Genomic DNA, 26,728 nt, shown 5'->3' with positions numbered 1-26,728 from the left:
AGACTCATACTTTCGCATTCTTCACATACGTGTTGAACGGATGCTGGGTTTTTTCTGGTTTGGATCACGTAGTAATGTGGTTCCACACTGAAACAGTCAATTAAACCTGGTTTCGATCATTATTTTAGAGGATATCGCAAGTTAGGTCTGGGATAGGTCTGGGATTAGCCCTCATCAGACTCATACTTTCGCTTTCTTCACATACTCGTTGAACAGATCCTGGGTTTTTTCTGGTTTGGATCACGTAGTAATTTGGTACCACACTGAAGCAGTCGATTAAACCTGGTTTCGATCAATATCTTAGAGGATAACGCAAGTTAAGTCTGGGAATGGTCTGGGATTTGACCTCATCAGACACATATTTTCGCACACTTCACATACTCGTTGAACAGATCCTGGGTTATTTTCTGGTTTGGATCACATAGTAATGTGGTACCACACTGAAACAGTCGATTAAACCTGGTTTCACTCAATATTTTAGAGGATAACGCATGTTAGGTCTAGGTCAGGCCTGGGATTTTCACTCATCAGACTCATACTTTCGCATTCTTCACATACGTGTTGAACGGATGCTGGGTTTTTTCTGGTTTGGTTCATGTAGTAATGTGGTACCACACTGAAACAGTCAATTAAACCTGGTTTCGATCAATATTTTAGAGGATAACGCATGTTAGGTCTGGGTTACGTCTAGGAATTGCCCTCATCAGGCTCATACTTTCGCATATTTCTCATACTTCATGGCTAGATCCTGGGCTGTTTCTGCATTGTATCACGTAGTAATGTGGTACCACGCTGAAACAGTCAATTAAACCTGGTTTCGATCAATATTTTAGAGTATAACGCAAGTTAGGTCTGGGATAGGTCTAGGATTTGCCCTCATCAGGCTCTTACTATCGCATATTTCTCATACTTCATGGCTAGATCCTGGGCTATTTCTGGATTGGATCACGTAGTAAAGTGGTACCACACTGAGACATTCAATGAAACCTGTTCTGGATAAATATTTTAGAGGATAAAGCATCTTAGGTCTGGGTTAGGCCTGGGATTTTCACTCATCAGACTCATACTTTCGCATTCTTCACATACTTGTTGAACGGATCCTGGGTTTTTTCTGGTTTGGATCACGTAGTAATGTGGGTCCACACTGAAACAATCAATTAAACCTGGTCTTGATAAATATTTTAGAGGATAACACATGTTAGGTCTGGGATAGGTCTGGGTTTGCCCTCATCAGACTCATACTTTCGCACACTTCGCATACTCGTTGAACAGATCCCGGGTTATTTTCTGGTTTGGATCACATAGTAATGTGGTACCACACAGAAACATTCAATTAAACCTGTTCTGGATAAATATTTTAGAGGATAAAGCATCTTAGGTCTGGGTTAGGCCCGGGATTTTCACTCATCAGACTCATATTTCGCATTCTTCACATACTTGTTGAACGGATCCTGGGTTTTTTCTGGTTTTGATCACGTAGTAATGTGGGACCACACTGAATCAATCAATTAAACCTGGTCTTGATAAATATTTTAGAGGATAACGCATGTTAGGTTTGGCTTAGGTCTAGGATTTGCCCCCAGCAGGCTCATACTTTCGCATATTTCTCATACTTGATGGCTAGATCCTGGGCTTTTTCTGGATTGGATCACGTAGTAATGAAGTACAACACTGAAACAGTCAATTAAACCAGGTTTCCATCAATATTTTAGAGGACAGCGCATGTTAGGTCTAGGTTAGGCCTGGGATTTGCCCTGATCAGGGTCATACTTTCGCAGTTTTAACATACATGTTGACCTGATCGAGGGTTTTTTCTGCTTTGGATCACGTAGTAAAGTGGTACCACACTGAAACAGTCCATTAAACCTGGTTTGGATCAATATTTTAGAGGATAACGCATGTTAGGTCTAGGTTAGGTCTGGGATTTTCGATCATGAGACTCATACTTTCGCATTGTTCACATACTTGTTGAACGGATCCTGGGTTTTTTCTGGTTTGGTTCATGTAGTAATGTGGTACCACACTGAAACAGTCAATTAAACCTGGTTTCGATCAATATTTTAGAGGATAACGCAAGTTAGGTCTGGCATAGGTCTGGGATTCGCTCTCATCAGGCTCATACTTTCGCGTTTCTCACATACTTGTTGAACAGATCCTGGGTTTTTTCTGGTTTATATCACGTAGTAATGTGGTACCACACTGAAACAGTCCATTAAACCTGGTTTGGATCAATATTTTAGAGGATAACGCATGTTAGGTCTAGGTTAGCCCTGGGATTTTCACCCATCAGACTCATACTTTCGCATTCTTCTTATACTTGTTGAAGTGATCCTGGGTTTTTTCTGGTTTGGATCACGTAGTAATGTGGTACCACACTGAAGCAGTCGATTAAACCTGGTTTCGATCAATATTTTAGAGGATAACGCAAGTTAAGTCTGGGATTGGTCTGGGATTTGACCTCATCAGCCTCATACTTTCGCACACTTCACATTCTCGTTGAACAGATCCTGGTTTTTTTTCTGGTTTGGATCACATAGTAATGTGGCACCACACTGAAACAGTCAATTAAACCTGGTTTCCATCAATATTTTAGAGGACAGCGCATGTTAGGTCTAGGTTAGGCCTGGGGCTTGCCCTGATCAGGGTCATACTTTCGCAGTTTTAACATACATGTTGACCTGATCGAGGGTTTTTTCTGCTTTGGATCACGTAGTAAAGTGGTACCACACTGAAACAGTCCATTAAACCTGGTTTGGATCAATATTTTAGAGGATAACGCATGTTAGGTCTAGGTTAGGTCTGGGATTTTCGCTCATGAGACTCATACTTTCGCATTCTTCACATACTTGTTGAACGGATCCTGGGTTTTTTCTGGTTTGGTTCATGTAGTAATGTGGTACCACAATAAAACAGTCAATTAAACCTGGTTTCGATCATTATTTTAGAGGATATCGCAAGTTAGGTCTGGGATAGGTCTGGGATTAGCCCTCATCAGACTCATACTTTCGCTTTCTTCACATACTCGTTGAACAGATCCTGTGTTATTTTCTGGTTTGGATCACATAGTAATGTGGTACCACACTGAAACAGTCGATTAAACCAGGTTTCGAACAATATTTTTGAGGATAACGCATGTTAGGTCTGGGATAGGTCTGGGATTTGCTCTCATCAGGCTCATTCTTTCGCGTATTTCTCATACTTGATGGCTAGATCCTGAGCTTTTTCTGGATTGCATCACGTAGTAATGAAGTACAACACTGAAACAGTCAATTAAACCTGGTTTCCATCAATGTTTTAGAGGACAACGCAAGTTAGGTCTGGGATAGGTCTGGGATTTGCTCTCATCAGGCTCATTCTTTCGCATATTTCTCATACTTGATGGCTAGATCCTGAGCTTTTCTGGATTGCATCACGTAGTAATGAAGTACAACACTGAAACAGTCAATTAAACCTTGTTTCCATCAATATTTTAGAGGACAACGCAAGTTAGGTCTGGGATAGGTCTGGGATTTGCCCTCATCAGGCCCATACTGTCGCGTTTTTCACATACTTGTTGAACAGATCCTGGGTTTTTTCTGGTTTGGATCCCGTAGTAGTGTGGTACCACACTGAAACAGTCCATTAAACCTGGTTTCGCTCAATATTTCAGAGGATAACGCATGTTAGGTCTAGGACAGGCCTGGTTTTTTCATTCATCAGACTCATACTTTCGCATTCTTCACATACTTGTTGAACGGATCCTGGGTTTTTTCTGGTTTGGATCACGTAGTTATGTGGGTCCACACTGAAACAATCAATTAAACCTGGTCTTGATAAATATTTTAGAGGATAACGCATGTTAGGTCTGGGATAGGTCTGGGATTTGCGCTCATCAGACTCATACTTTCGCACACTTCACATACTCGTTGAACAGATCCTGTGTTATCTTCTGGTTTGGAACACATAGTAATGTGGTACCGCACTGAAACAGTCGATTAAACCAGGTTTCGATCAATATTTTTTAGGATAACGCATGTTAGGTCTAGGTTAGGCCTGGGATTTTCACTCATCAGACTCATACTTTCGCATTCTTCACATACCTGTTGAACGGATCCTGGGTTTTTTCTGGTTTGGATCACGTAGTTATGTGGGTCCACACTGAAACAATCAATTAAACCTGGTCTTGATAAATATTTTAGAGGAGAACGCATGTTAGGTCTGGGTTACGTCTAGGATTTGCCCTCATCAGGCTCATACTTTCGCTTTCTTCACATACTCCTTGAACAGATCCTGGGTTATTTTCTGGTTTGGATCACATAGTAATGTGGTACCACACTGAAACAGTCGATTAAACCAGGTTTCGATCAATATTTTTTAGGATAACGCATGTTAGGTCTAGGTTAGGCCTGGGATTTTCACTCATCAGACTCATACTTTCGCATTCCTCACATACTTGTTGAACGGATCCTGGGTATTTTTGTCTGGTTTGGATCACGTAGTAATGTGGTACCACACCGAAACATTCAATTAAACCTGGTCTTGATAAATATTTTAGAGGATAACGCATGTTAGGTCTGGGTTACGTCTAGGATTTGCCCTCATCAGGCTCATACTTTCGCATATTTCTCATACTTCATGGCTAGATCCTGGGCTGTTTCTGCATTGTATCACGTAGTAATGTGGTACCACGCTGAAACAGTCAATTAAACCTGGTTTCGATCAATATTTTAGAGGATAACGCAAGTTAGGTCTGGGATAGGTCTAGGATTTGCCCTCAACAGGCTCTTACTATCGCATATTTCTCATACTTCATGGCTAGATCCTGGGCTATTTCTGGATTGGATCACGTAGTAAAGTGGTACCACACTGAAACATTCAATGAAACCTGTTCTGGATAAATATTTTAGAGGATAAAGCATCTTAGGTCTGGGTTAGGCCTGGGATTTTCACTCATCAGACTCATACTTTCGCATTCTTCACATACTTGTTGAACGGATCCTGGGTTTTTTCTGGTTTGGATCACGTAGTAATGTGGGTCCACACTGAAACAATCAATTAAACCTGGTCTTGATAAATATTTTAGAGGATAACACATGTTAGGTCTGGGATAGGTCTGGGTTTGCCCTCATCAGACTCATACTTTCGCACACTTCGCATACTCGTTGAACAGATCCCGGGTTATTTTCTGGTTTGGATCACATAGTAATGTGGTACCACACAGAAACATTCAATTAAACCTGGTTTCGATCAATATTTTAGAGGATAACGCAAGTTAGGTCTGGGATAGGTCCGGGATTTGCCCTCATCAGGCTCATACTTTCGCGTTTTTCACATACTCGTTGAACAGATCCTGGGTTTTTTCTGGTTTGGGTCACGTAGTATTGTGATACTACACTCAAACAGTCGACTAAACCAGGTTTCGATCAATATTTTTGAGGATAACGCATGTTAGGTCTAGGTTAGGCCTGGGATTTTCACTCATCAGACTCATACTTTCGCATTCTTCACATACTTGTTGAACTGATCCTGGGTTTTTTCTGGTTTGGATCACGTAGTAATGTGGTTCCACACTGAAACAGTCGGTTAAACCTGGTTTCGATCAATATTTTAGAGGATAGCGCAAGTTAGGTCTGGGATAGGTCTGGGATTAGCCCTCATCAGACTCATACTTTCGCTTTCTTCACATACTCGTTGAACAGATCGTGGGTTTTTTCTGGTTTGGATCCCGTAGTAGTGTGGTACCACAATAAAACAGTCAATTAAACCTGGTTTCGATCAATATTTTAGAGGATATCGCAAGTTAGGTCTGGGATAGGTCTGGGATTAGCCCTCATCAGACTCATACTTTCGCTTTCTTCACATACTCGTTGAACAGATCCTGTGTTATTTTCTGGTTTGGATCACATAGTAATGTCGTACCACACTGAAACAGTCGATTAAACCAGGTTTCGAACAATATTTTTGAGGATAACGCATGTTAGGTCTGGGATAGGTCTGGGATTTGCTCTCATCAGGCTCATTCTTTCGCATATTTCTCATACTTGATGGCTAGATCCTGAGCTTTTTCTGGATTGCATCACGTAGTAATGAAGTACAACACTGAAACAGTCAATTAAACCTGGTTTCCATCAATTTTTTTTAGAGGACAACGCAAGTTAGGTCTGGGATAGGTCTGGGATTTGCTCTCATCAGGCTCATTCTTTCGCATATTTCTCATACTTGATGGCTAGATCCTGAGCTTTTCTGGATTGCATCACGTAGTAATGAAGTACAACACTGAAACAGTCAATTAAACCTGGTTTCCATCAATATTTTAGAGGACAACGCAAGTTAGGTCTGGGATAGTTCTGGGATTTGCCCTCATCAGGCCCATACTGTCGCGTTTTTCACATACTTGTTGAACAGATCCTGGGTTTTTTCTGGTTTGGATCCCGTAGTAGTGTGGTACCACACTGAAACAGTCCATTAAACCTGGTTTCGCTCAATATTTTAGAGGATAACGCATGTTAGGTCTAGGTCAGGCCTGGTTTTTTCACTCATCAGACTCATACTTTCGCATTCTTCACATACTTGTTGAACGGATCCTGGGTTTTTTCTGGTTTGGATCACGTAGTTATGTGGGTCCACACTGAAACAATCAATTAAACCTGGTCTTGATATATATTTTAGAGGATAACGCATGTTAGGTCTGGGATAGGTCTGGGATTTGCCCTCATCAGACTCATACTTTCGCACACTTCACATACTCGTTGAACAGATCCCGGGTTATTTTCTGGTTTGGATCACATAGTAATGTGGTACCACACTGAAACAGTCGATTAAACCAGGTTTCGATCAATATTTTTCAGGATAACGCATGTTAGGTCTAGGTTAGGCCTGGGATTTTCACTCATCAGACTCATACTTTCGCATTCTTCACATACTTCTTGAACTGATCCTGGGTTTTTTCCGGTTTGGACCACGTAGTAATGTGGTTCCACACTGAAACAGTCGGTTAAACCTGGTTTCGATCAATATTTTAGAGGATAACGCAAGTTAGGTCTGGGATAGGTCTGGGATTAGCCCTCATCAGACTCATACTTTCGCACACTTCACATACTCGTTGAACAGATCCTGGGTTATTTTCTGGTTTGGATCACATAGTAATGTGGTACCAAACTGAGACAGTCGATTAAACCAGGTTTCGATCAATATTTTAGAGGATAACGCATGTTAGGTCTAGGTTAGCCCTGGGATTTTCACTCATCAGACTCATACTTTCGCATTCTTCTTATACTTGTTGAACTGATCCTGGATTTTTTCTGGTTTGGATCACGTAGTAATATGGTACCACACTGAAACAGTCGATTAAACCTGGTTTCGATCAATATTTTAGAGGATAACGCAAGTTAAGTCTGGGATTGGTCTGGGATTTGACCTCATCAGACTCATACTTTCGCACACTTCACATACTCGTTGAACAGATCCTGGGTTATTTTCTGGTTTGGATCACATAGTAATGTGGTACCACACTGAAACAGTCGATTAAACCAGGTTTCGATCAATATCTTTCAGGATAACGCATGTAAGGTCTAGGTTAGGCCTGGGATTTTCACTCATCAGACTCATACTTTCGCATTCTTCACATACTTGTTGAACGGATCCTGGGTTATTTTCTGGTTTGGATCACATAGTAATGTGGTACCACACTGAAACAGTCGATTAAACCAGGTTTCGATCAATATTTTTGAGGATAACGCATGTTAGGTCTAGGTTAGGCCTGGGATTTTCACTCATCAGACTCATACATTCGCATTCCTCACATACTTGTTAAACGGATCCTGGGTTTTTACTGGTTTGGATCACGTAGTTATGTGGTACCACACTGAAACATTCAATGAAACCTGGTCTGGATAAATATTTTAGAGGACAACGCATCTTAGGTCTGGGTTAGGTCTAAGATTTGCCCTCATCAGGCTCACAGTTTCGCGTTTTTCACATACTCGTTGAACAGATCCTGGGTTTTTTCTGGTATGGATCTCGTAGTAATGTGGTACCACACTAAAACAGTCAATTAAACCTGGTTTCGATCAATATTTTAGAGGATAACGCATGTTAAGTCTAGGTTAGCCCTGGGATTTTCACCCATCAGACTCATACTTTCGCATCCTTCTTATACTTGTTGAACTGATCCTGGGTTTTTTCTGGTTTGGATCACGTAGTAATGTGGGTCCACACTGAAACAGTCGATTAAACCTGGTTTGGATCAATATTTTAGAGGATAACGCATGTTAGGTCTAGGTTAGCCCTGGGATTTTCACCCATCAGACTCATACTTTCGCATCCTTCTTATACTTGTTGAACTGATCCTGGGTTTTTTCTGGTTTGGATCACGTAGTAATGTGGTACCACACTGAAACAGTCGATTAAACCTGGTTTCGATCAATATTTTAGAGGATAACGCAAGTTAGGTCTGGGATAGGTCTAGGATTTGCCCTCATCAGGCTCTTACTATCGCATATTTCTCATACTTCATGGCTAGATCCTGGGCTATTTCTGGATTGTATCACGTAGTAAAGTGGTACCACACTGAAACACTCAATGAAACCTGGTCTGGATAAATATTTTAGGGGATAACGCGTGTTAGGTCTGGGATAGGTCTGGGATTTGCCCTCATCAGACTCATACTTTCGCACACTTCACATACTCGCTGAACACATCCTGGGTTATTTTCTGGTTTGGATCACATAGTAATGTGGTACCACACTGAAACAGTCGATTAAACCAGGTTTCGATCAATATTTTTGAGGATAACGCATGTTAGGTCTAGGTTAGGCCTGGGATTTTCACTCATCAGACTCATACATTCGCATTCTTCACATACTTTTTGAACGGATCCTGGGTTTTTTCTGGTTTGGATCACGTAGTAATGTGGGTCCACACTGAAACAATCAATTAAACCTGGTCTTGATATATATTTTAGAGGATAACGCATGTTAGGTCTGGGATAGGTCTGGGATTTGCCCTCATCAGACTCATACTTTCGCATTCTTCACATACTTGTTGAACTGATCCTGGGTTTTTTCCGGTTTGGATCACGTCGTAATGTGGTACCAAACTGAAACAGTCCATTAAACCTGGTTTGGATCAATATTTTAGAGGATAACGCATGTTAGGTCTAGGTTAGCCCTGGGATTTTCACCCATCAGACTCATACTTTCGCATCCTTCTTATACTTGTTGAACTGATCCTGGGTTTTTTCTGGTTTGGATCACGTAGTAATGTGGTACCACACTGAAACAGTCGATTAAACCTGGTTTCGATCAATATTTTTGAGGATAACGCATGTTAGGTCTAGGTTAGGCCTGGGATTTTCACTCGTCAGACTCATACATTCGCATTCTTCACATACTTTTTGAACGGATCCTGGGTTTTTTCTGGTTTGGATCACGTAGTAATGTGGGTCCACACTGAAACAATCAATTAAACCTGGTCTTGATATATATTTTAGAGGATAACGCATGTTAGGTCTGGGATAGGTCTGGGATTTGCCCCCATCAGACTCATACTTTCGCATTCTTCACATACTTGTTGAACTGATCCTGGGTTTTTTCCGGTTTGGATCACGTAGTAATGTGGTACCAAACTGAAACAGTCCATTAAACCTGGTTTGGATCAATATTTTAGTGGATAACGCATGTTAGGTCTAGGTTAGCCCTGGGATTTTCACCCATCAGACTCATACTTTCGCATTCTTCTTATACTTGTTGAACTGATCCTGGGTTTTTTCTGGTTTGGATCACGTAGTAATGTGGTACCACACTGAAACAGTCCATTAAACCTGGTTTGGATCAATATTTTAGAGGATAACGCATGTTGGGTCTGGGTTAGGTCTGGGATTTTCGATCATGAGACTCATACTTTCGCATTGTTCACATACTTGTTGAACGGGTCCTGGGTTTTTTCTGGTTTGGTTCATGTAATAATGTGATACCACTCTGAAACATTCAATTAAACCTGGTCTTGATAAATATTTTAGAGGATAACGCATGTTAGGTTTGGCTTAGGTCTTGGATTTGCCCCCAGCAGGCTCATACTTTCGCATATTTCTCATACTTCATGGCTAGATCCTGGGCTGTTTCTGGTTTGTATCACGTAGTAATGTGGTACCACGCTGAAACAGTCAATTAAACCTGGTTTCGATCAATATTTTAGAGGATAACGCATGTTAGGTCTAGGTCAGGCCTGGTTTTTTCACTCATCAGACTCATACTTTCGCATTCTTCACATACTTGTTGAACGGATCCTGGGTTTTTTCTGGTTTGGATCACGTAGTTATGTGGGTCCACACTGAAACAATCAATTAAACCTGGTCTTGATATATATTTTAGAGGATAACGCATGTTAGGTCTGGGATAGGTCTGGGATTTGCCCTCATCAGACTCATACTTTCGCACACTTCACATACTCGTTGAACAGATCCCGGGTTATTTTCTGGTTTGGATCACATAGTAATGTGGTACCACACTGAAACAGTCGATTAAACCAGGTTTCGATCAATATTTTTCAGGATAACGCATGTTAGGTCTAGGTTAGGCCTGGGATTTTCACTCATCAGACTCATACTTTCGCATTCTTCACATACTTCTTGAACTGATCCTGGGTTTTTTCCGGTTTGGACCACGTAGTAATGTGGTTCCACACTGAAACAGTCGGTTAAACCTGGTTTCGATCAATATTTTAGAGGATAACGCAAGTTAGGTCTGGGATAGGTCTGGGATTAGCCCTCATCAGACTCATACTTTCGCACACTTCACATACTCGTTGAACAGATCCTGGGTTATTTTCTGGTTTGGATCACATAGTAATGTGGTACCAAACTGAGACAGTCGATTAAACCAGGTTTCGATCAATATTTTAGAGGATAACGCATGTTAGGTCTAGGTTAGCCCTGGGATTTTCACTCATCAGACTCATACTTTCGCATTCTTCTTATACTTGTTGAACTGATCCTGGATTTTTTCTGGTTTGGATCACGTAGTAATATGGTACCACACTGAAACAGTCGATTAAACCTGGTTTCGATCAATATTTTAGAGGATAACGCAAGTTAAGTCTGGGATTGGTCTGGGATTTGACCTCATCAGACTCATACTTTCGCACACTTCACATACTCGTTGAACAGATCCTGGGTTATTTTCTGGTTTGGATCACATAGTAATGTGGTACCACACTGAAACAGTCGATTAAACCAGGTTTCGATCAATATCTTTCAGGATAACGCATGTAAGGTCTAGGTTAGGCCTGGGATTTTCACTCATCAGACTCATACTTTCGCATTCTTCACATACTTGTTGAACGGATCCTGGGTTATTTTCTGGTTTGGATCACATAGTAATGTGGTACCACACTGAAACAGTCGATTAAACCAGGTTTCGATCAATATTTTTGAGGATAACGCATGTTAGGTCTAGGTTAGGCCTGGGATTTTCACTCATCAGACTCATACATTCGCATTCCTCACATACTTGTTAAACGGATCCTGGGTTTTTACTGGTTTGGATCACGTAGTTATGTGGTACCACACTGAAACATTCAATGAAACCTGGTCTGGATAAATATTTTAGAGGACAACGCATCTTAGGTCTGGGTTAGGTCTAAGATTTGCCCTCATCAGGCTCACAGTTTCGCGTTTTTCACATACTCGTTGAACAGATCCTGGGTTTTTTCTGGTATGGATCTCGTAGTAATGTGGTACCACACTAAAACAGTCAATTAAACCTGGTTTCGATCAATATTTTAGAGGATAACGCATGTTAAGTCTAGGTTAGCCCTGGGATTTTCACCCATCAGACTCATACTTTCGCATCCTTCTTATACTTGTTGAACTGATCCTGGGTTTTTTCTGGTTTGGATCACGTAGTAATGTGGGTCCACACTGAAACAGTCGATTAAACCTGGTTTGGATCAATATTTTAGAGGATAACGCATGTTAGGTCTAGGTTAGCCCTGGGATTTTCACCCATCAGACTCATACTTTCGCATCCTTCTTATACTTGTTGAACTGATCCTGGGTTTTTTCTGGTTTGGATCACGTAGTAATGTGGTACCACACTGAAACAGTCGATTAAACCTGGTTTCGATCAATATTTTAGAGGATAACGCAAGTTAGGTCTGGGATAGGTCTAGGATTTGCCCTCATCAGGCTCTTACTATCGCATATTTCTCATACTTCATGGCTAGATCCTGGGCTATTTCTGGATTGTATCACGTAGTAAAGTGGTACCACACTGAAACACTCAATGAAACCTGGTCTGGATAAATATTTTAGGGGATAACGCGTGTTAGGTCTGGGATAGGTCTGGGATTTGCCCTCATCAGACTCATACTTTCGCACACTTCACATACTCGCTGAACACATCCTGGGTTATTTTCTGGTTTGGATCACATAGTAATGTGGTACCACACTGAAACAGTCGATTAAACCAGGTTTCGATCAATATTTTTGAGGATAACGCATGTTAGGTCTAGGTTAGGCCTGGGATTTTCACTCATCAGACTCATACATTCGCATTCTTCACATACTTTTTGAACGGATCCTGGGTTTTTTCTGGTTTGGATCACGTAGTAATGTGGGTCCACACTGAAACAATCAATTAAACCTGGTCTTGATATATATTTTAGAGGATAACGCATGTTAGGTCTGGGATAGGTCTGGGATTTGCCCTCATCAGACTCATACTTTCGCATTCTTCACATACTTGTTGAACTGATCCTGGGTTTTTTCCGGTTTGGATCACGTCGTAATGTGGTACCAAACTGAAACAGTCCATTAAACCTGGTTTGGATCAATATTTTAGAGGATAACGCATGTTAGGTCTAGGTTAGCCCTGGGATTTTCACCCATCAGACTCATACTTTCGCATCCTTCTTATACTTGTTGAACTGATCCTGGGTTTTTTCTGGTTTGGATCACGTAGTAATGTGGTACCACACTGAAACAGTCGATTAAACCTGGTTTCGATCAATATTTTTGAGGATAACGCATGTTAGGTCTAGGTTAGGCCTGGGATTTTCACTCGTCAGACTCATACATTCGCATTCTTCACATACTTTTTGAACGGATCCTGGGTTTTTTCTGGTTTGGATCACGTAGTAATGTGGGTCCACACTGAAACAATCAATTAAACCTGGTCTTGATATATATTTTAGAGGATAACGCATGTTAGGTCTGGGATAGGTCTGGGATTTGCCCCCATCAGACTCATACTTTCGCATTCTTCACATACTTGTTGAACTGATCCTGGGTTTTTTCCGGTTTGGATCACGTAGTAATGTGGTACCAAACTGAAACAGTCCATTAAACCTGGTTTGGATCAATATTTTAGTGGATAACGCATGTTAGGTCTAGGTTAGCCCTGGGATTTTCACCCATCAGACTCATACTTTCGCATTCTTCTTATACTTGTTGAACTGATCCTGGGTTTTTTCTGGTTTGGATCACGTAGTAATGTGGTACCACACTGAAACAGTCCATTAAACCTGGTTTGGATCAATATTTTAGAGGATAACGCATGTTGGGTCTGGGTTAGGTCTGGGATTTTCGATCATGAGACTCATACTTTCGCATTGTTCACATACTTGTTGAACGGGTCCTGGGTTTTTTCTGGTTTGGTTCATGTAATAATGTGATACCACTCTGAAACATTCAATTAAACCTGGTCTTGATAAATATTTTAGAGGATAACGCATGTTAGGTTTGGCTTAGGTCTTGGATTTGCCCCCAGCAGGCTCATACTTTCGCATATTTCTCATACTTCATGGCTAGATCCTGGGCTGTTTCTGGTTTGTATCACGTAGTAATGTGGTACCACGCTGAAACAGTCAATTAAACCTGGTTTCGATCAATATTTTAGAGGATAACGCAAGTTAGGTCTGGCATAGGTCTGGGATTCGCCCTCATCAGGCTCATACTTTCGCGTTTCTCACATACTTGTTGAACAGATCCTGGGTTTTTTCTGGTTTGTATCACGTAGAAATGTGGTACCAAACTGAAACAGTCGATTAAACCAGGTTTCGACCAATATCTTTGAGGATAACGCATGTTAGGTCTAGGTTAGGCCTGGGATTTTCACTCATCAGAGTCATACTTTCGCATTCCTCACATACTTGTTGAACGGATCCTGGGTTTTTTCTGGTTTATATCACGTAGTAATGTGGTACCACACTGAAACAGTCCATTAAACCTGGTTTGGATCAATATTTTAGAGGATAACGCATGTTAGGTCTAGGTTAGCCCTGGGATTTTCACCCATCAGACTCATACTTTCGCATTCTTCTTATACTTGTTCAACTGATCCTCGGTTTTTTCTGGTTTAGATCACGTAGTAATGTGGTACCACACTGAAGCAGTCGATTAAACCTGGTTTCGATCAATATTTTAGAGGATAACGCAAGTTAAGTCTGGGATTGGTCTGGGATTTGACCTCATCAGCCTCATACTTTCGCACACTTCACATACTCGTTGAACAGATCCTGGGTTTTTTTCTGGTTTGGATCACATAGTAATGTGGCACCACACTGAAACAGTCGATTAAACCACGTTTCGATCAATATTTTTGAGGATAACGCATGCTAGGTCTAGGTTAGGCCCGGGATTTTCACTCATCAGACACATATTTCACATTCTTCACATACTTGTTGAACGGATCCTGGGTTTTTTCTGGTTTGGATCACGTAGTAATGTGGGACCACACTGAATCAGTCAATTAAACCTGGTTTCGACCAATATTTTAGAGAATAATTCATGTTAGGTCTAGGTTAGGTCTGGGATTTTCTCTCATCAGGCTCATTCTTTCGCATATTTCTCATACTTGAGGGCTCGATCCTGGGCTTTTTCTGGATTGGATCACGTAGTAATGAAGTACAACACTGAAACAGTCAATTAAACCTGGTTTCCATCAATATTTTAGAGGACAGCGCATGTTAGGTCTAGGTTAGGCCTGGGATTTGCCCTGATCAGGGTCATACTTTCGCAGTTTTAACATACATGTTGACCTGATCGAGGGTTTTTTCTGCTTTGGATCACGTAGTAAAGTGGTACCACACTGAAACAGTCCATTATACCTGGTTTGGATCAATATTTTAGAGGATAACGCATGTTAGGTCTAGGTTAGGTCTAGGATTTTCGCTCATGAGACTCATACTTTCGCATTCTTCACATACTTGTTGGACGGATCCTGGGTTTTTTCTGGTTTGGTTCATGTAGTAATGTGGTACCACACTGAAACAATCAATTAAACCTGGTCTTGATAAATATTTTAGAGGATAACGCATGTTAGGTTTGGCTTAGGTCTAGGATTTGCCCCCAGCAGGCTCATACTTTCGCATATTTCTCATACTTCATGGCTAGATCCTGGCCTGTTTCTGGTGTGGATCACATAGTAATGTGGTACCACCCTGAAACAGTCGATTAAACCAGGTTTCGATCTATATTTTTGAGGATAACGCATGTTAGGTCTAGGTTAGGCCTGGGATTTTCACTCATCAGACTCATACTTTCGCATTCTTCACATACTTGTTGAACGGATCCTGGCTTTTTCTGGTTTGGATCACGTTGTAATGTGGGACCACACTGAAACAATCAATTAAACCTGGTCTTGATAAATATTTTAGAGGATAACGCATGTTAGGCTTGGGTTAGGTCTAGGATTTGCCCTCAGCAGGCTCATACTTTCGCATATCTCTCATACTTCATGGCTAGATCCTGGGCTGTTTCTGGATTGTACCACGTAGTAATGTGGTACAACGCTGAAACAGTCAATTAAACCTGGTTTCGATCAATATTTTAGAGAAAAATTCATGTTAGGTCTAGGTTAGGTCTGGGATTTGCTCTCACCAGGCTCATTCTTTCGCATATTTCTCATACATGTTGAACAGATCCTGGGTTTTTTCTGGTTTGGATCACGTAATAATGTGGGACCACACTGAAACAATCAACTAAACCTGGTTTCCATCAATATTTTAGGGGACAACGCAAGTTAGGTCTGGGATAGGTCTGGGATTTGCCCTCATCAGGCTCATACTTTCGCGTTTTTCACATACTTGTTGAACAGATCCTGGGTTTTTTCTGGTTTGGATCCCGTAGTAGTGTGGTACCACAATAAAACAGTCAATTAAACCTGGTTTCGATCAATATTTTAGAGGATATCGCAAGTTAGGTCTGGGATAGGTCTGGGATTAGCCCTCATCAGACTCATACTTTCGCTTTCTTCACATACTCGTTGAACAGATCCTGTGTCATTTTCTGGTTTGGATCACATAGTAATGTGGTACCACACTGAAACAGTCGATTAAACCAGGTTTCGAACAATATTTTTGAGGATAACGCATGTTAGGTCTGGGATAGGTCTGGGATTTGCTCTCATCAGGCTCATTCTTTCGCATATTTCTCATACTTCATGGCTAGATCCTGAGCTTTTTCTGGATTGCATCACGTAGTAATGAAGTACAACACTGAAACAGTCAATTAAACCTGGTTTCCATCAATGTTTTAGAGGACAACGCAAGTTAGGTCTGGGATAGGCCTGGGATTTGCTCTCATGAGGCTCATTCTTTCGCATATTTCTCATACTTGATGGCTAGATCCTGAGCTTTTCTGGATTGCATCACGTAGTAATGAAGTACAACACTGAAACAGTCAATTAAACCTGGTTTCCATCAATATTTTAGAGGACAACGCAAGTTAGGTCTGGGATAGGTCTGGGATTTGCCCTCATCAGGCCCATACTGTCGCGTTTTTCACGTACTTGTTGAACAGATCCTGGGTTTTTTCTGGTTTGGATCCCGTAGTAGTGTGGTACCACACTGAAACAGTCCATTAAACCTGGTTTCGCTCAATATTTTAGAGGATAAAGCATCTTAGGTCTGGGTTAGGCCTGGGATTTTCACTCATCAGACTCATACTTTCGCATTCTTCACATACTTGTTGAACGGATCCTGTGTTTTTTCTGGTTTGGATCACGTAGTAATGTGGGTCCACACTGAAACAATCAATTAAACCTGGTCTTGATAAATATTTTAGAGGATAACACATGTTAGGTCTGGGATAGGTCTGGGATTTGCCCTCCTCAGACTCATACTTTCGCATTCTTCACATACTTGTAGAACGGATCCTGGGTTTTTACTGGTTTGGATCGCGTAGTAATGTGGTACCACACAGAAACATTCAATTAAACCTGGTTTTGATCAATATTTTAGAGGATAACGCAAGTTAGGTCTGGGATAGTTCCGGGATTTGCCCTCATCAGGCTCATACTTTCGCGTTTTTCACATACTTGTTGAACAGATCCCGGGTTTTTTCTGGTTTGGGTCACGTAGTAGTGTGATACTACACTCAAACAGTCGACTAAACCAGGTTTCGATTAATATTCTTGAGGATAACGCATGTTAGGTCTAGGTCAGGCCTGGGATTTTCACTCATCAGACTCATACTTTCGCATTCTTCACATACTTGTTGAACTGATCCTGGGTTTTTTCTGGTATGGATCACGTAGTAATGTGGTTCCACACTGAAACTGTCGGTTAAACCTGGTTTCGATCAATATTTTAGAGGATAACGCAAGTTAGGTCTGGGATAGGTCTGGGATTTGACCTCATCAGACTCATACTTTCGCACACTTCACATACTCGTTGAATAGATCCTGGGTTATTTTCTGGTTTGGATCACATAGTAATGTGGTACCACACTGAAACAGTCGATTAAACCAGGTTTCGATCAATATCTTTGAGGATAACGCATGTTAGGTCTAGGTTAGGCCTGGGATTTTCACTCATCAGACTCATACTTTCGCATTCTTCACATACTTGTAGAACGGATCCTGGGTATTTACTGGTTTGGATCACGTAGTAATGTGGTACCACACAGAAACATTCAACTAAACCTGGTTTTGATCAATATTTTAGAGGATAACGCAAGTTAGGTCTGGGATAGGTCCGGGATTTGCCCTCATCAGGCTCATACTTTCGCGTTTTTCACATACTTGTTGAACAGATCCCGGGTTTTTTCTGGTTTGGGTCACGTAGTAGTGTGATACTACACTCAAACAGTCGACTAAACCAGGTTTCGATCAATATTTTTGAGGATAACGCATGTTAGGTCTAGGTCAGGCCTGGGTTTTTCACTCATCAGACTCATACTTTCGCATTCTTCACATACTTTTTGAACTGATCCTGGGTTTTTTCTGGTATGGATCACGTAGTAATGTGGTTCCACACTGAAACAGTCGGTTAAACCTGGTTTCGATCAATATTTTAGAGGATAACGCAAGTTAGGTCTGGGATAGGTCTGGGATTAGCCCTCATCAGACTCATAGTTTCGCACACTTCACATACTCGTTGAACAGATCCTGTGTTATTTTCTGGTTTGGATCACATAGTAATGTGGTACCAAACTGAGACAGTCGATTAAACCAGGTTTCGATCAATATTTTAGAGGATAACGCATGTTAGGTCTAGGTTAGCCCTGGGATTTTCACTCATCAGACTCATACTTTCGCATTCTTCTTATACTTGTTGAACTGATCCTGGGTTTTTTCTGGTTTGGATCACGTAGTAATGTGGTACCACACTGAAACAGTCGATTAAACCTGGTTTCGATCAATATTTTAGAGGATAACGCGTGTTAGGTCTGGGATAGGTCTGGGATTTGCCCTCATCAGACTCATACTTTCGCATTCTTCACATACTTGTTGAACTGATCCTGGGTTTTTTCCGGTTTGGATCACGTCGTAATGTGGTACCAAACTGAAACAGTCCATTAAACCTGGTTTGGATCAATATTTTAGAGGATAACGCATGTTAGGTCTAGGATAGCCCTGGGATTTTCACCCATCAGACTCATACTTTCGCATCCTTCTTATACTTGTTGAACTGATCCTGGGTTTTTTCTGGTTTGGATCACGTAGTAATGTGGTACCACACTGAAACAGTCGATTAAACCTGGTTTCGATCAATATTTTTGAGGATAACTCATGTTAGGTCTAGGTTAGGCCTGGGATTTTCACTCATCAGACTCATACATTCGCATTCTTCACATACTTTTTGAACGGATCCTGGGTTTTTTCTGGTTTGGATCACGTAGTAATGTGGGTCCACACTGAAACAATCAATTAAACCTGGTCTTGATATATATTTTAGAGGATAACGCATGTTAGGTCTGGGATAGGTCTGGGATTTGCCCCCATCAGACTCATACTTTCGCATTCTTCACATACTTGTTGAACTGATCCTGGGTTTTTTCCGGTTTGGATCACGTAGTAATGTGGTACCAAACTGAAACAGTCCATTAAACCTGGTTTGGATCAATATTTTAGAGGATAACGCATGTTAGGTCTAGGTTAGCCCTGGGATTTTCACCCGTCAGACTCATACTTTCGCATTCTTCTTATACTTGTTGAACTGATCCTGGGTTTTTTCTGGTTTGGATCACGTAGTAATGTGGTACCACACTGAAACAGTCGATTAAACCTGGTTTCGATCAATATTTTAGAGGATAACGCAAGTTAGGTCTAGGTTAGGCCGGGGATTTTCACTCATCAGACTCATATTTCGCATTCTTCGCATACTTGTTGAACGGATCCTGGGTTTTTTCTGGTTTTGATCACGTAGTAATGTGGGACCACACTGAAACAATCAATTAAACCTGGTCTTGATATATATTTTAGAGGATAACGCATGTTAGGTCTGGGATAGGTCTGGGATTTGCCCTCATCAGACTCATACTTTCGCATTCTTCACATACTTGTTGAACTGATCCTGGGTTTTTTCCGGTTTGGATCACGTCGTAATGTGGTACCAAACTGAAACAGTCCATTAAACCTGGTTTGGATCAATATTTTAGAGGATAACGCATGTTAGGTCTAGGATAGCCCTGGGATTTTCACCCATCAGACTCATACTTTCGCATCCTTCTTATACTTGTTGAATTGATCCTGGGTTTTTTCTGGTATGGATCACGTAGTAATGTGGTACCACACTGAAACAGTCGATTAAACCTGGTTTCGATCAATATTTTTGAGGATAACTCATGTTAGGTCTAGGTTAGGCCTGGGATTTTCACTCATCAGACTCATACATTCGCATTCTTCACATACTTTTTGAACGGATCCTGGGTTTTTTCTGGTTTGGATCACGTAGTAATGTGGGTCCACACTGAAACAATCAATTAAACCTGGTCTTGATATATATTTTAGAGGATAACGCATGTTAGGTCTGGGATAGGTCTGGGATTTGCCCCCATCAGACTCATACTTTCGCATTCTTCACATACTTGTTGAACTGATCCTGGGTTTTTTCCGGTTTGGATCACGTAGTAATGTGGTACCAAACTGAAACAGTCCATTAAACCTGGTTTGGATCAATATCTTAGAGGATAACGCATGTTAGGTCTAGGTTAGCCCTGGGATTTTCACCCATCAGACTCATACTTTCGCATTCTTCTTATACTTGTTGAACGGATCCTGGGTTTTTTCTGGTTTGGATCACGTAGTAATGTGGGACCACACTGAATCAGTCAATTAAACCTGGTTTCGACCAATATTTTAGAGAATAATTCATGTTAGGTCTAGGTTAGGTCTGGGATTTTCTCTCATCAGGCTCATACTTTCGCATATTTCTCATACTTCATGGCTAGATCCTTTGCTGTTTCTGGTTTGTATCACGTAGTAATGTGGTACCACGCTGAAACAGTCAATTAAACCTGGTTTCGATCAATATTTTAGAGGATAACGCAAGTTAGGTCTGGGATTCGCCCTCATCAGGCTCATACTTTTGCGTTTTTCACATACTTGTTGAACAGATCCTGGGTTTTTTCTGGTTTGTATCACGTAGTAGTGTGGTACCACACTGAAACAGTCCATTAAAGCTGGTTTGGATCAATTGCTTAGAGGATAACGCATGTTAGGTCTAGGTTAGCCCTGGGATTTTCACTCATCAGACTCATACTTTCGCATTCTTCTCATACTTGTTGAACGGATGCTGGGTTTTTTCTGGTTTGGATCACGTAATAATGTGGGACCACACTGAAACAATCAACTAAACCTGGTTTCCATCAATATTTTAGGGGACAACGCAAGTTAGGTCTGGGATAGGTCTGGGATTTGCCCTCATCAGGCTCATACTTTCGCGTTTTTCACATACTTGTTGAACGGATGCTGGGTTTTTTCTGGTTTGGATCACGTAGTAATGTGGGTCCACAGTGAAACAATCAATTAAACCTGGTCTTGATAAATATTTTAGAGGATAACGCATGTTAGGTCTGGGATAGGTATGGGATTTGCCCTCATCAAACTCATACTTTCGCACACTTCACATACTCGTTGAACAGATCCTGGGTTATTTTCTGGTTTGGATCACATAGTAATGTGGTACCACCCTGAAACAGTCGATTAAACCAGGTTTCGATCTATATTTTTGAGGATAACGCATGTTAGGTCTAGGTTAGGCCTGGGATTTTCACTCATCAGACTCATACTTTCGCATTCCTCACATACGTGTTGAACGGATGCTGGGTTTTTTCTGGTTTGGATCGCGTAGTAATGTGGGTCCACAGTGAAACAATCAATTAAACCTGGTCTTGATAAATATTTTAGAGGATAACGCATGTTAGGTCTGGGATAGGTATGGGATTTGCCCTCATCAGACTCATACTTTCGCACACTTCACATACTCGTTGAACAGATCCTGTGTCATTTCCTGGTTTGCATCACATAGTAATGTGGTACCACACTGAAACAGTCGATTAAACCAGGTTTCGAACAATATTTTTGAGGATAACGCATGTTAGGTCTGGGATAGGTCTGGGATTTGCTCTCATCAGGCTCATTCTTTCGCATATTTCTCATACTTGATGGCTAGATACTGAGCTTTTTCTGGATTGCATCACGTAGTAATGAAGTACAACACTGAAACAGTCAATTAAACCTGGTTTCCATCAATGTTTTAGAGGACAACGCAAGTTAGGTCTGGGATATGTCTGGGATTTGCTCTCATCAGGCTCATTCTTTCGCATATTTCTCATACTTGATGCCTAGATCCTGAGCTTTTCTGGATTGCATCACGTAGTAATGAAGTACAACACTGAAACAGTCAATTAAACCTGGTTTCCATCAATATTTTAGAGGACAACGCAAGTTAGGTCTGGGATAGGTCTGGGATTTGCCCTCATCAGGCCCATACTGTCGCGTTTTTCACGTACTTGTTGAACAGATCCTGGGTTTTTTCTGGTTTGGATCCCGTAGTAGTGTGGTACCACACTGAAACAGTCCATTAAACCTGGTTTCGCTCAATATTTTAGAGGATAAAGCATCTTAGGTCTGGGTTAGGCCTGGGATTTTCACTCATCAGACTCATACTTTCGCATTCTTCACATACTTGTTGAACGGATCCTGTGTTTTTTCTGGTTTGGATCACGTAGTAATGTGGGTCCACACTGAAACAATCAATTAAACCTGGTCTTGATAAATATTTTAGAGGATAACACATGTTAGGTGTGGGATAGGTCTGGGATTTGCCCTCATCAGACTCATACTTTCGCACACTTCAGATACTCGTTGAACAGATCCCGGGTTATTTTCTGGTTTGGATCACATAGTAATGTGGTACCACACTGAAACAGTCGATTAAACCAGGTTTCGAACAATATTTTTGAGGATAACGCATGTTAGGTCTGGGATAGGTCTGGGATTTGCTCTCATCAGGCTCATTCTTTCGCATATTTCTCATACTTGATGGCTAGATACTGAGCTTTTTCTGGATTGCATCACGTAGTAATGAAGTACAACACTGAAACAGTCAATTAAACCTGGTTTCCATCAATGTTTTAGAGGACAACGCAAGTTAGGTCTGGGATATGTCTGGGATTTGCTCTCATCAGGCTCATTCTTTCGCATATTTCTCATACTTGATGCCTAGATCCTGAGCTTTTCTGGATTGCATCACGTAGTAATGAAGTACAACACTGAAACAGTCAATTAAACCTGGTTTCCATCAATATTTTAGAGGACAACGCAAGTTAGGTCTGGGATAGGTCTGGGATTTGCCCTCATCAGGCCCATACTGTCGCGTTTTTCACGTACTTGTTGAACAGATCCTGGGTTTTTTCTGGTTTGGATCCCGTAGTAGTGTGGTACCACACTGAAACAGTCCATTAAACCTGGTTTCGCTCAATATTTTAGAGGATAAAGCATCTTAGGTCTGGGTTAGGCCTGGGATTTTCACTCATCAGACTCATACTTTCGCATTCTTCACATACTTGTTGAACGGATCCTGTGTTTTTTCTGGTTTGGATCACGTAGTAATGTGGGTCCACACTGAAACAATCAATTAAACCTGGTCTTGATAAATATTTTAGAGGATAACACATGTTAGGTGTGGGATAGGTCTGGGATTTGCCCTCATCAGACTCATACTTTCGCACACTTCAGATACTCGTTGAACAGATCCCGGGTTATTTTCTGGTTTGGATCACATAGTAATGTGGTACCACACTGAAACAGTCGATTAAACCTGGTTTCGCTCAATATTTTAGAGGATAACGCATGTTAGGTCTAGGTTAGGCCTGGGATTTTCACTCATCAGACTCATACTTTCGCATTCTTCACATACTTGTAGAACGGATCCTGGGTTTTTTCTGGTTTGGGTCACGTAGTAGTGTGATACTACACTCAAACAGTCCATTAAACCTGGTTTCGCTCAATATTTTAGAGGATAAAGCATCTTAGGTCTGGGTTAGGCCTGGGATTTTCACTCATCAGACTCATACTTTCGCATTCTTCACATACTTGTTGAACGGATCCTGTGTTTTTTCTGGTTTGGATCACGTAGTAATGTGGGTCCACACTGAAACAATCAATTAAACCTGGTCTTGATAAATATTTTAGAGGATAACACATGTTAGGTGTGGGATAGGTCTGGGATTTGCCCTCATCAGACTCATACTTTCGCACACTTCACATACTCGTTGAACAGATCCCGGGTTATTTTCTGGTTTGGATCACATAGTAATGTGGTACCACACTGAAACAGTCGATTAAACCTGGTTTCGCTCAATATTTTAGAGGATAACGCATGTTAGGTCTAGGTTAGGCCTGGGATTTTCACTCATCAGACTCATACTTTCGCATTCTTCACATACTTGTAGAACGGATCCTGGGTTTTTACTGGTTTGGATCACGTAGTAATGTGGTACCACACTGAAACAGTCGATTAAACCTGGTTTCGATCAATATTTTAGAGGATAACGCAAGTCAAGTCTGGGATTGGTCTGGGATTTGACCTCATCAGACTCATACTTTCGCACACTTCACATACTCGTTGAACAGATCCTGGGTTATTTTCTGGTTTGGATCACATAGTAATGTGGTACCAGACTGAAACAGTCGATTAAACCAGGTTTCGATCAATATCTTTCAGGATAACGCATGTTAGGTCTAGGTTAGGCCTGGGATTTTCACTCATCAGACTCATACTTTCGCATTCCTCACATACTTGTAGAACGGATCCTGGGTTTTTACTGGTTTGGATCACGTAGTAATGTGGTACCACACAGAAACATTCAATTAAACCTGGTTTTGATCAATATTTTAGAGGATAACGCAAGTTAGGTCTGGGATAGGTCCGGGATTTGCCCTCATCAGGCTCATACTTTCGCGTTTTTCACATACTTGTTGAACAGATCCCGGGTTTTTTCTGGTTTGGGTCACGTAGTAGTGTGATACTACACTCAAACAGTCGACTAAACCAGGTTTCGATCAATATTTTTGAGGATAACGCATGTTAGGTCTAGGTCAGGCCTGGGATTTTCACTCATCAGACTCATACTTTCGCATTCTTCACATACTTGTTGAACTGATCCTGGGTTTTTTCTGGTATGGATCACGTAGTAATGTGGTTCCACACTGAAACAGTCGGTTAAACCTGGTTTCGATCAATATTTTAGAGGATAACGCAAGTTAGGTCTGGGATAGGTCTGGGATTAGCCCTCATCAGACTCATAGTTTCGCACACTTCACATACTCGTTGAACAGATCCTGGGTTATTTTCTGGTTTGGATCACATAGTAATGTGGTACCAAACTGAGACAGTCGATTAAACCAGGTTTCGATCAATATTTTAGAGGATAACGCATGTTAGGTCTAGGTTAGCCCTGCGATTTTCACTCATCAGACTCATACTTTCGCATTCTTCTTATACTTGTTGAACTGATCCTGGGGTTTTTCTGGTTTGGATGACGTAGTAATGTGGTACCACACTGAAACAGTCGATTTAACCTGGTTTCGATCAATATTTTAGAGGATAACGCAAGTCAAGTCTGGGATTGGTCTGGGATTTGGTCTCATCAGACTCATACTTTCGCACACTTCACATACTCGTTGGACAGATCCTGGGTTATTTTCTGGTTTGGATCACATAGTAATGTGGTACCACACTGAAACAGTCGATTAAACCAGGTTTCGATCAATATCTTTCAGGATAACGCATGTTAGGTCTAGGTTAGGCCTGGGATTTTCACTCATCAGACTCATACTTTCGCATTCTTCACATACTTGTAGAACGGATCCTGGGTTTTTACTGGTTTGGATCACGTAGTAATGTGATACCACACAGAAACTTTCAATTAAACCTGGTTTTGATCAATATTTTAGAGGATAACGCAAGTTAGGTCTGGGATAGGTCCGGGATTTGCCCTCATCAGGCTCATACTTTCGCACACTTCACATACTCGTTGAACAGATCCTGGGTTATTTTCTGGTTTGTACCACATAGTAATGTGGTACCACACTGAAACAATCAATTAAACCTGGTCTTGATAAATATTTTAGAGGATAACGCATGTTAGGTCCGGGATAGGTCTGGGATTTGCCCTCATCAGACTCATACTTTCGCACACTTCACATACTCGTTGAACAGATCCTGGGTTATTTTCTGGTTTGGATCACATAGTAATGTGGTACCACACTGAAACATTCAATTAAACCTGGTCTTGATAAATATTTTAGAGGATAACGCATGATAGGTCTGGGTTAGGTCTAAGATTTGCCTTCATCAGGCTCACAGTTTCGCGTTTTTCACATACTCGTTGAACAGATCCTGGGTTATTTTCTGGTTTGTATCACATAGTAATGTGGTACCACACTGAAACAGTCGATTAAACCAGGTTTCGATCAATATTTTTGAGGATAACGCATGTTAGGTCTAGGTTAGGCCTGGGATTTTCACTCATCAGACTCATACTTTCGCATTCTTCACATACTTGTTGAACGGATCCTGTGTTTTGTCTGGCTTGTATCACGTAGTAATGTGGTACCACACTGAAACAGTCCATTAAACCTGGTTTGGATCAATACTTTAGAGGATAACGCATGTTAGGTCTAGGTTAGCCCTGGGATTTTCACTCATCGGACTCATACTTTCGCATTCTTCTTATACTTGTTGAAGTGATCCTGGGTTTTTTCTGGTTTGGATCACGTAGTAATGTGGTACCACACTGAAACAGTCGATTAAACCTGGTTTCGATCAATATTTTAGAGGATAACGCAAGTTAAGTCTGGGATTGGTCTGGGATTTGACCTCATCAGACTCATACTTTCGCACACTTCCCATACTCGTTGAACAGATCCTGGGTTATTTTCTGGTTTGGATCACATAGTAATGTGGCGCCACACTGAAAGAGTCGATTAAACCACGTTTCGATCAATATTTTTGAGGATAA

Source organism: Colletes latitarsis, unplaced genomic scaffold (genome assembly GCF_051014445.1).
Source record: "Colletes latitarsis isolate SP2378_abdomen unplaced genomic scaffold, iyColLati1 scaffold0006, whole genome shotgun sequence".
NCBI classification, from domain to species: domain Eukaryota; kingdom Metazoa; phylum Arthropoda; class Insecta; order Hymenoptera; family Colletidae; genus Colletes; species Colletes latitarsis.
Note: the sequence above shows the minus strand (reverse complement) of the source record.